The sequence below is a fragment of the Ranitomeya variabilis genome, chromosome 1 (genome assembly GCF_051348905.1).
Source record: "Ranitomeya variabilis isolate aRanVar5 chromosome 1, aRanVar5.hap1, whole genome shotgun sequence".
Classification (NCBI taxonomy): domain Eukaryota; kingdom Metazoa; phylum Chordata; class Amphibia; order Anura; family Dendrobatidae; genus Ranitomeya; species Ranitomeya variabilis.
Genome location: NC_135232.1, coordinates 399,535,964 through 399,547,451, shown reverse-complemented (window position 1 = coordinate 399,547,451; position 11,488 = coordinate 399,535,964). Strand labels below are relative to the sequence as shown.

The 11,488-nt window shown below is 46.3% G+C and overlaps 1 long non-coding RNA gene across 1 annotated transcript in view; it reads right to left on the bottom strand.

Moving 5' to 3' along the window:
• Positions 1-9,482: 9,482 nt before the first annotated feature.
• LOC143800648 (uncharacterized) overlaps positions 9,483-11,488 on the bottom strand; it is a 178,401-nt gene continuing 176,395 nt past the window's right edge. The window contains exon 4 of the long non-coding RNA XR_013220814.1: positions 9,483-9,706. This is a non-coding gene — a long non-coding RNA (uncharacterized LOC143800648). The remainder of the gene's footprint in view (positions 9,707-11,488) is intronic.

Genomic DNA, 11,488 nt, shown 5'->3' with positions numbered 1-11,488 from the left:
AGCTGACAACTAAGTCTTCATATATAAGGAGCATACTATACAGGTATTACCTCAAAACCAATTGGCACTGTGTGTGGGAGTTCAGGTCAGCACGTCTACCCCGACGCGCATTTCAGAGACTTGCTCCTTTGTCGGGGGCCAATTACTAGAATTACTAGAAGTGTAGCCATGAGACAGTGCACTACATCAGTGGTAGCAAGAATAGTGAATATTGGCAGGTCACTATCAATCCCTGTACTGTGTAGATCTACCCGTAGTACCAGAGGTCAGATACCAGCCCTTTACAGGGATTAAAATATAAGATGTCAATTATTGTTGTTACCTGTTTAAAAATGTTTGGTTATGCTTATTGAAAATCTTAAATGGACAATAGGGTAATGGATGGTGAATTGCCCAAAAACTTTACTGTAAATAGTTGGCACTTCTTAAGGTGCATCCTATTGGTTCTACCCACATTGCCAGCATGGATAGGGCCTTGTTTGTCGCTAAGACCAAAGAAAAACTGTTTGGTGCTGTCAAAGACCAGGTTTGAATGGTACGCCTCGCAGCCCGCCAAAACCTACGTTGGGGGTTTAGAACGGGCCCCCCGCATCATTACTGTTGTTTTTGCACAAGGACACCTTGGTACTAAAATGACTGTACCTTTGTAAATATGTTTTGCAACGTTCAAGAAAAACAGCCTCCCATAAAGGGAAGAAAAGTTTGTGTTTCTGTTGAAATGCATTTCCCAAAATGTTTGCATTATCTAACCAATTTATTGTTGTGTTTGTTTACCCAGTCTGGGAGTACTGGAATTAACGGGGGGAGTGTAACACCCCAGGTAACTGGTTGTTACAATGTCATTGCTTTCATCACGGGGAGAGTGATGTCACGCTTGGAAGCGAGGAAGGATCCCTTTGAAAGGTATTTAACACATACAACACTGTTCTGACTCCAGGCCAGAAGGGGGCTCTACTGTATACCAACTTCAGGGGAGCTGCTCTCTCTGGTCGGGAGGAGGAATCAGTTGCTAGGCAGTTGGCGTTAGACAGTTGGTGAGAGGAGAGCGAAGAGAGAGGAAGGAAAGCTGGGGCCGTGGAGATGAGTGATTCTGCGGCTCCTGGGAAGGAAAAAGAAAGCAGAAAGCAGAGCAGTCTGTAGGAGACTGAGATGGAAAAGAACCACAGGAGAGTGAAGAGCTGGAGAGAGATGCTGCAACTCGGATTCCTCCATGCTGAGCGCAGATACCGGTAGCCAGAAGACCGAGGTTGTGGGGGTAACTTCATACCCCACGACAGAAACCAGCGGACAGCTGATTGCAAGTTACAGTACCTGTCCACCATTAACACCCAAGGACACAGTAGCAAATAAAGCCCAGGTCATGATAGAGATCCTGTAAAAAGGCTCGAGCTACCTGTTGTATTGGTAGTGCCCTATCTAAAGGGGGACAGAGAGAAAACGTGAGGACTTTGTGTGAGGCCTAAGGCAGCAAGGGACTACAACACCTCAGCGCTAGAAAGAAGGCTTCCAACCCCACCTGGTTAGCGGGATTCCCAATTCACTTCCAAGCAGGCCAGACCACATGAGCATCCATGATCCGGTACCCTGGACTTTGGCTGCCTTGAACCAAGTAAAGAGGTATAGAGACTGCAAACCTGTGTCCTCTGTTTCTTACTACACTACCTACCTCCATCTTCATCTACAACATCGGGAGCCCTTGGAACTCTGCATCACCTGTGGGAAGCCATACCATCCCTGCTGCCATAACATCACCCCAGAGGACCCCTTTAAGCAGCGTCAGTCACCCCTGACCGAATACCACAGGTGGCGTCACAAACTTATATTATTCAACTAACCCCTTTAAAGAACGTCCCTTTAACATGGGCACCCGGGGCCATGGACACATCCCTTTAAGTACCGGACCTGGTACGGAGTACCCTACGCCCCTGGAGGGCATTGCACACAGAGACAATAGGAGATGGATAAATTACTTTAGAAATGACAAAACATGAAACAACACAACAATGTCCTACATAGTCTCTATTATATGGAAGAGCCTGCAAAAAATTAAATGCATCAGTGTTCCTAGGAATTTAATGCAGGCCCTACACCTGTCACCCTTTAATATGTAAGGTTATGTTCACACTTTGCTTTTTTGCTGTGTTTTGTTTCTAAAGCCAAAACTTGCTATTTTGGCTGTTAAAAAGCGGCTTGCATAAAGCAGGTTTTGATGTGTTTTTTAGCTGTATTTTTGTAGAGTACATGTGTTGTTTGTCTGCAGTATATGTTTAATAAAGTTAGTTTCATTCACCCAAAAAGAAGCAAAAATGCAGCAAAAACACATTTTTTTTTTCTTTGCTTTCTATGGTGAAAAAATGCTGCAAAAATGTTGAAAGAAGTGACATAGTGCAGTTTTTTATAAAATGCAGCAGTTTTCATCAGGGAAAGAAATGTGAGTGTGTGCATGAGAGTTCTGAAATCTCATAGCTTTACTGGTACTGTAAAAAAGTAGCTTTAAATTAGCATAAAAAACACTACAAAAACGTGACATGTGAACATACCCTAACAAAGTCCATTTCCATGTTTGTCCATGTTCGGCATGTAGCCGAACACTGTGAGGAGAAAATGACCTTTTTTCCCCCCAGCAGTGTTCCAGGATGGTGGGAGGCGAGGCGCGGGTCCAGTCACCGCTCTTCATATATAGAGTAGAGGCTGTGACCACGCCCCCAACCCTGACTGACAGCCCCAATTCAGAGCCAGTGTCAGTCAGTGGGTGTTGGGCAGGTACTATTAACCTACAGATGAACCCCATATTTGCAGGTTAATAGTGTTTTTTTCAGGTGACAGGTTCCCTTTAAAAGGAAACTGTCACCAGGCTTTTGTGCCTTCTTTTGAGAGCAGCATGATATAGGGACAAATACCCTGATTCCAGTGATGTGTCAGGGAGCTGCTTTCTGCAGTTTTGATACAATTCCTGTTTTGTCTGCTGCAGATCTAGCTGTTCTCTCAAAGCTGAGCTTTGTATAACCTCACCCACGCCATTGATTGGCAGCTTTCTGTGTACATATTGCAAAGAAAGTTGCCCATCATTGGGGATAGGGTTATACTGATCTCACAAATATGGAGGTCTACATGTCAGCAGCTTTAATAGTGTGGCGCCCCAGGGTCCTGGTCGTCACAGTAGCATTGCTTTCCTCACAGGGAGAGTGATGTTACGCTTTAAGGCAGGAAGGGATAACTGTAATCAGGTACCAAAAACATGTAACACATTCACACTCCAGGCCACCAGGGGGAGCTTTTGATCCTATTCACTAGATGACTCCCCATATATATATATAACTGGTAGTTTTGGAGGGAGAGAGTGAACAGTTCTTGCCAGGAAACAGACTGGATCAGTCTGAGGCAGCAGAGGGTTTGCGGAGCTGTGTGGCCGTAGTGCAGCAGCTCCTGGAAAGAGACATTAAGAAAGCCGAATACATTGCAGAGAGCGTACAGGAGAGCAAAGCACAGGAGAGAATACCAGGGGGAGACCAGCCCCGAGCAGGCTGCCTCCTTCTGAGGTGCAGAGACCGGTAGCTGGAACACCGAGGTTGTAAGGACCTCTATGACTTACATCAGAGACCGGCAGGACAGCTGAACTCCAAGTTACCTGTTCGACCTAACACTCAGGAGGAACGGTGGCACCAATCTGAGGCCGGGGTGTGCTAGAGTCCCTATAAACAGCCTCAAGCCACCAGTAATACGGGTTATGCCCTTTCCTATCCGGGGGACAGAGAGAGAGAGATAACATCTGTGAGGACCTTATGTGAAGCCCTAGGCAGTAAGAGACTATAACACCACGGCGCTAGAGGAAGGCTTTTGATTTCCACCTGGATAAGGGGACTCCTAACGTGCTTCCAAGCCAGCTGGACCCTGCCTGCCCTTTGATCTGGTGCCCTGGACTGTGGCTGCCTGAAGTCTTCAGTAAACAAGGTAAAGAGACTGCAAACCTGCGTCCTCGTTCTTTACTGCGCCATTCACCATCTTCCATCCACACACTGGGAGCCCTGGGGATATACTTCACCTGCGGGAAGTTATACCATCTAGCTACCATAAAATTTCCCCAGAGGACCCCTTAAAGTAGCGTCGGCCCACACTGACCGAATACCACAGGTGGCATCATGAACATAAACTTTATTCCCTTTAAAGACCTTTCCCTTTTACATGGGCGCCCAGGGCCATGGACCGGGTTGCCACGATGACATCCCCCTGTGAAACACCGGACCCGATACCGAGTACCCCACAGCCCTGCCGGGGCAACACATTTCTTAGCGTCATGAACAGGATGGACTGACCCAGCAAATCGGGTCATGTGGACCTAAAAGACTGCGCCAGAACTGTGCTTTATTGAAAGACTGTTTATTGTGAGTTGCCGCCAAAATTTCTGCCATTACAGCACCATGTGGTGTGCAGGAGGAATGCGGCATGTTGTCATGGGTGGAGCTTGGAAAAACGGCGCAAAGTAGTAGCCGCCCAGCACAGATACTATTATGTCCAAAAGATATGCCCATCAACAAAAGAGATCTGCCTCCTAGTCTGGGATGAAAGGGGAAGGAAGAGAGACCGCCCAGAACAGGAAGACGCCGAAGCAGACCTGGTTGGCAAGATGGCAAGCGGAGGTCACCCGGAGGAGGGGTAGGAAGCCCGCAGCTATTTTGACCAAATAGAGGAGCAAAGGACCCCGTCGTCACCGATGGACCTGGAGGTTCTTGGCGTAGAGGTGGAGGAGCTATGCCATCAGCTCCAGTGCCCGTGGTACCGCGCAGCCACAAATGTCAGTGAGCAGCAGCGCAGCTGACCCCAGGAGCCCAAACCTGCAGCAGAAGGGACCAGCACCGGAGACGCCGCGGTGGCAGGTAGGAACACCAACCCTGCCCCGGTAGCCGAGGAAACCCTACTAGTGCCCATAGATGCTCCCCCACCACCACTCGGCTGGGTGTGTAACCTCTTAGAGTGGGAACGGCCCTGGGAGACCTTAAGGACCCCTGACGCCCCATTGCAGCCAACAAAGAAGACCCTAGACATCCGGGGAAATGGATATCCTTCTGGTGGAAGCACACCAGTACTGACCTGATCGGGTTCCCCGGGGAGGCCCAAGCGGAAGGGGAGCAGGTGGAGGTCATAAGCCAGGAGGAGTATCACCGGCAGCAGGCGCTCCAATGAGAGCAAGAGGAAATAGAGCAAGACTTCTGACACCAAGCCACAAAGGAGAAAGACCTGCAGGCTAAGGCCCAGGCCAGGAAGAGAAGCTATGAGGACAGGGGCCCGCAGAAACAAGGTACCATGGTGACATTCCACCTTAAAGCTGGATGGGGATTCATTAAGGAGCCGGGGCTGCTAGACTTCGTCACCCGCCGTGATGTGGAATCTCATCTCCGGGAAGGACATCCAGACAGGGACTTGTACCGAGGGGATCAAGTGACCTACCCTTGTCATTTGGGTGGAAAAGGCTGGTATGCCAAGAACGTTAAGAAAGGTATACCTGCAGCAGCGCCATCTAGTGCCAAAGTTGATACTGTCACCATCCCTCCGGTCACAGAGCCAGTAACCCCTCAAACTGTCACTACTACCACTGTGTGCACAATCACCACAGCTGAAACTAAAACATTGCTAAACATTGTTGTTCTTCTTTTCCTAGTCCAGGAGTACTTAATTTAATGGGGGGGGGGATAGTGTGGCACCCCAGGGTCCTGGTCGTCACAGTAGCATTGCTTTCCTCACGGGGAGAGTGATGTTATGCTTGAAGGCAAGAAGGGATAACTGTAACCTGGTACCACAAACATGCAACACATTCACATTCCAGGCCACCAGGGGGAGCTTTTGATCCTATTCACTAGGTGACTCCCCATATATATATAACTGGTAGTTTTGGAGGGAGAGGGAGAACAGTTCTTGCAAGGAAACAGACTGGATCAGTCTGAGGCAGCAGAGAGTTTACGGAGCTGTGTAGCCGCAGTGCAGCAGCTCCTGGAAAGAGACATTAAAAAAGCCGAATACATTGCAGAGAGCGTGCAGGAGAGCAAAGAACAGAAGAGAATACCAGGGAGAGACCAGCCCCGAGCAGGCTGCCTCCTGAGGAGCAGAGACAGGTAGCCGTAACACCAAGGTTGTAAGGACCTCTATGACTTACATCATAGACTGGCAGGACAGCTGAACTCCAAGTTACCTGTCCGACCTAACACCCAGGAGGCACGGAGGCACCAATCTGAGGCCGGGGTGTGCTAGAGTCCCTATAAACAGCCTCAAGCCACAAGTCATACGGGTTATGTCCTATCCGGGGGACTCATTAGTCCTCTGGTGATAATCTGATGCTGATAAAATATTGAGTTTATCAAAACTACAGCAAGCAGCACGGAAAGTGACACATCGCTGAAACCAGAGTCTCTAGCTCTACATTATGCTGTTCCCAGATTACGTAGCAAAAACTTGCTAACAAATTCCCTTTAATAAATAATGAAACAGCTACTAACTGGTGAGGCAAGAAATGTCGAACTGAGGTCTCTTTTTGATTGGTCCAGGTGAATGGGAACCTGTCAGCTGATACATGCTGCCCAAACCATATTTAGCATGGATTAGCCACTTGTTGTATGATCACAGCCATATGTTTGTCTTTGAAACGATGAAAACATACTTTTAATAGCCACCACTTACCGGTTTATGAGGGAGGACATAAGTGGGAAGACAAAATATCTTCCGTCTGTCTCCCCTTGACAGGCTGTTTTGTAAACCAGTCAATGGAGCAGCTGATGATGCTGTCAGGAGCAGTGTGCTGTTCAATTTGTGCGAAAGTCAGCAAGCCAACCAGCTAAGTGAAGAAGTTACACAGACTGTACAACAATACATTGGTAGGATTATACCTAATGAATAGTCTTGAGCATTCTGATACCGCAAGTATCGGGTATCGGCCGACACTTGCGGTATCGGAATTCCGATACCGAGATCCGATACTTTTGTGGTATCGGGAATCGGAAGTTCCCAGTGTATGGTTCCCAGGGTCTGAAGGAGAGGAAACTCTCCTTCAGGCCCTGGGATCCATATCCATGTAAAAAATAAAGAATTAAAATAAAAAATAGGGATATACTCACCCTCTGATGCGCCCTGGTAGTAACCGGCAGCCTGCTTTGCTTAAAATGAGCGCGTTCAGCACCTTCCATGACGTCACGGCTTCTAATTGCTCGCGTGACGGTCATGTGACCGCCACGCGACCAATCACAAGCCGCGACGTCATCCCTCAGGTCCTAAATTCCCTTCTAGGAATTTAGGACCTGAGGGATGACGTCACGGCTTCTGATTGGTCGCGTGGTGGTCACATGAGCGGCACGCGACCAATCAGAAGCCGTGACATCATGGAAGGTACTGAACGCGCTCATTTTAAGCAAAGAAGGCTGCCGGTTCACAGCGGTAAGGTCCAGGCTGCGTCGGAGAGGTGAGTATATCAATAGTTTTTATTTTAATTCTTTATTTTACACATTCATATGGATCCCAGGGCCTGAAGGAGAGTTTCCTCTCCTTCAGACCCTGGGAACCATCAGGGATACCTTCCAATACTTGAGTCCCATTGACTTGTATTGGTATCGGGTATCGGTGAGATCCGATACTTTGCCGGTATCGGCCGATACTTTCCGATACCGATACTTTCAAGTATCGGACGGTATCGCTTAACACTATAATGAAGACTATTTAAAAAAATCATTTAAGTTTAAATATAAAAAGTAATTGAACAATTAAAAACAAATTTGTCTGTAGGATATTGGACACTAACCAGACAATCAGACAGCAACATATGTCGAAGAAAAGCTTATTAACAGTTTTTTGACACCTACTAATGCAAATTTTTACATTAAAGAGACAGGCTAATGTAAATGGTATCTATGTTAACACAGAGCTGGTCATTTTATTGTTGGACATTGAGTTCTCAGAGTTCCTGTTTCCATTTTATTCTTTTCTCATCTACAAGTAAAGTAAACTAATGGAAACAAGCAGTCAAACAAGATGATACAGTAATTTGATAAATTAGCAGAAAGTCATGGTTCTAGAACATACAAGTTCAAGGTTCATTTGATTTCTTGGTCGTAGAACAGAATGTCGTTGATATCAATAAATATGTTTATAAAAATGTAAACGGTGAAAACTCTCACAGAAAGGCCTCATACAGAGATTGTATTACCAATTAATGTTTTATGAATCTATACTTACAATGTGAGTCTGTCAATGGTCACCTGTCAGCTCTAAGTCAGGCATAGCGTAAGCCTCTCTATTTACCAGGTCCCAGGGGTGCCCTGGCTTTCACCCTTTAACCGCAATATAGGGATTTGAACTTACACATGGGTTCTTGGATTGAGGCCATGGAGTCAGCTGCTGGCCAATGGTGCAGGCTGGCAGGAATGTTCAAGTATCAAAAGTGATGGTCAGTCAGGTGAGTCTGTCAATGGTCACCTGTCAGCTCTAAGTCAGGCATAGCGTAAGCCTCTCTATTTACCAGGTCCCAGGGGTGCCCAGGCTTTCACCCTTTAACCGCAATATAGGGATTTGAACTTACACATGGGTTCTTAGATTGAGGCCATGGAGTCAGCTGCTGGCCAATGGTGCAGGCTGGCAGGAATGTTCAAGTATCAAAAGTGATGGTCAGTCTTTTGATATTTTTAGAAATATGCTCTCTGACTGAGCACTCCACCCATCTGCATTTTTAATCACAGCAGGATCCTACAACCCCTGGCACAAATTATGGAACCACCGGCCTTGGAGGATGTTCATTCAGTTGTTTAATTTTGTAGAAAAAAGCAGATCACAGACATGGCACAAAACTAAAGTCATTTCAAATGGCAACTTTCTGGCTTTAAGAAACACTAAATGAAATCAAGAACAAAAAATGTGGTAGTCAGTAATGGTTACTTTTTTAACCAAGCATAGGGGAAAAATTATGGAGTCACTCAATTCTGAGGAAAAAAATGGTCTCCGGCACCTTCCGCTGACCCCTAATACATGTATCAGTGCAGCTGGAAGGATGTAAGCCACCGCACGGTCTGAGCCCAACGTGGTCCAGCAAAAGTATACTAGGGGAAGCAGAGCACTGACAGTAGTTCCTTTCTCTGTGTCTCTCAGGTGACACTCGCGCTCAGCTTCTTGCTTAGTCACGATCAGCGGGCGCACGTCTTTTCTCACAAGTTCTGCTGGTATGGCGAAGCTCCGGTGCGGGCCTGAGCGGTGCCGGTGCTTGAGGGCAGGAGCGCTCACCCCTCGCTGCTGCGCGCTGTCCCTTCCCGCCATGACTCCCACTTTTGCACACACTGTGCTCTCCCTGAGCTAACTACGCCTCCTGCTGCTGAGTGCAAAGGTCGGTCCAGTTGGTTAAACTATCCCCCCGGACAACAGAGGAGACCGCCCTGACAGTTCTGGACCCGGCGCAAGAAAGGTACCCCCAGCCCGGTCCCTCTGCTTACAAATTCTCATATCTTATAAAATCAAGTACCCTGTAGCATTAATGAGTCTAGATACTCAAGCTGAGGCCTCCTTCACACGATTCCTGTATAGGAAAACCCAGTACCGATGTGATCCATAGTCCATGTCCATGTGCCATCTGTGTGTCCGTATACCTGTGTCTGTGTGACATTCACATGTCACGTGTGCCATCCATATGGCATCCGTGTATCCGTATGTCTGTATCTGTGTGCAACGTCTGTGTTTTGTCCTGGAAAAAAACGTATGATAAACAATTGTGACACACAAACTTATAAATACACCTGAATTATAATAGCAGGCAAGTAAATTTGAATGTTACTTTGCAGTCAGCTGCAAATATTTTGGCATATTTAAGTGAATCCCTCAAAGCATCAGAAATGAGTGAGATAAATCAATTTAGTTTACCACATCAACAGAAACCGACAAACTTAATATCCGGCTTTACCAAATGTCGGAGTGTAATGAAAAATTGAACAATTTCACCCAAGGCTTGCAGTTTAACAGGCATCAGGTACCAAACCTTCCAAGGTCCATCAGGATGGCGCGAATCCATGCGCATATACATCATCCTTTTTAAGGGACCATGTAGGGGCTCCTGCTTTTCAATAAAGACCACCTCCCTATGCATTTCTTCCCTGCTCAGAATCAAGTAGTCTCATTCAGGAGTCCTTCACATTCATATTATAATGACCTGTTTCTTGGGCTTCCCTTAAATACTTCAAGGTGCCCAGCAAAAACCCTTCATACTCTGAAACGTCCCTTCTGCCTATTGAAGTGCATCTCTGGTCTGCTCCAACAGGTGGAAGTGATGTGTACGGCATTCAAGAATGAGGGTTCGGCGATAATCCATTTGTCACATGCTATAATCCATCTCTGCTTCATCTGGATGCCTTCCTGAGTGGCCCAATGAACTGCAGTGACCTCAATGAGATTACTGCTAGCACTGTGAGAAATTTCTCATGGTGATAGCAGTGATATCATTGAAGTCACTGCAGTTCACTGGGCCACTCACAATGAGCTGCCCGCTTCCGTGATCTGTGGTAACCTCAATGTCTTCTGGATGCCAGCCTGAAGAGTCGCATCATGCCACCATTCTGCAAGGCATCCATATGAAGCAGAGATGGATTACGGAGTGGGACAAATGGATTATCATCAAACAAGTGAGGAATATTGTGCTTTTTAATTTTACACTAATAAATAGGTAAAGTGGGGTGGGGAGTGTTTATTTCAAATAAAGGAGTCTATGTCCTTTTATTTAAAGGACTTTGTTTTGTGTATTTTTTACAATATGAGAGGGAAAGCAGGGGATAATGATGACAGATGTCTTCAGCACCCGGCGCCTGGAAACAGAGCAAACTGTATGGCTTTTCCCAGGCACAGGTACATGTCACAATGATGAAAAACAAATGTCATGCGTGTGTCATCAGTGTTCACACATGCAGAAAGCATTTTGTCTGTGGTACTGGCTTTTTCACACGGACACGGACACGGACACGTGTGAAAAACCTGACATGTGCGCACCACCATTGAATTCAATAGGTGTGCGTATGTCTGTATTTGCAGTCCTTTAAAAATAGACCGCATACTAACATGATAAACGGATGTGTGAAGGGAGCCTGAAAGAGAATGGTTATCAAATGTGCCAGGAAACTTCTAATATGGCAATGGCCTGCTTAAAAAATGTCCTCCGATTTTCATCATTTTCAACATGTAGCACATGTTTTGTACCAGCATAACTCAGGTTAATAAGTAAGCCAGTTAGCTCGGTCTATCATTGCTTGTATTTCACATGTATAGGTAGAATAACATTAGTATCATCTTTAGTGTACCCCCTAATACATATTCAACGCTGTTTTTTCAGAATGAGCAAATTGAACATGTAAAGTTGTTTTTCCCTGAATGGGCAATATTGGTGAGAAAAAGCATGGTTTTCACTGACAATGTGCCGGACAAGGAATTATTGAAGTTTTTTCCAATTTGACACATCCTTTTTAAGTGGCTAATCATAAAC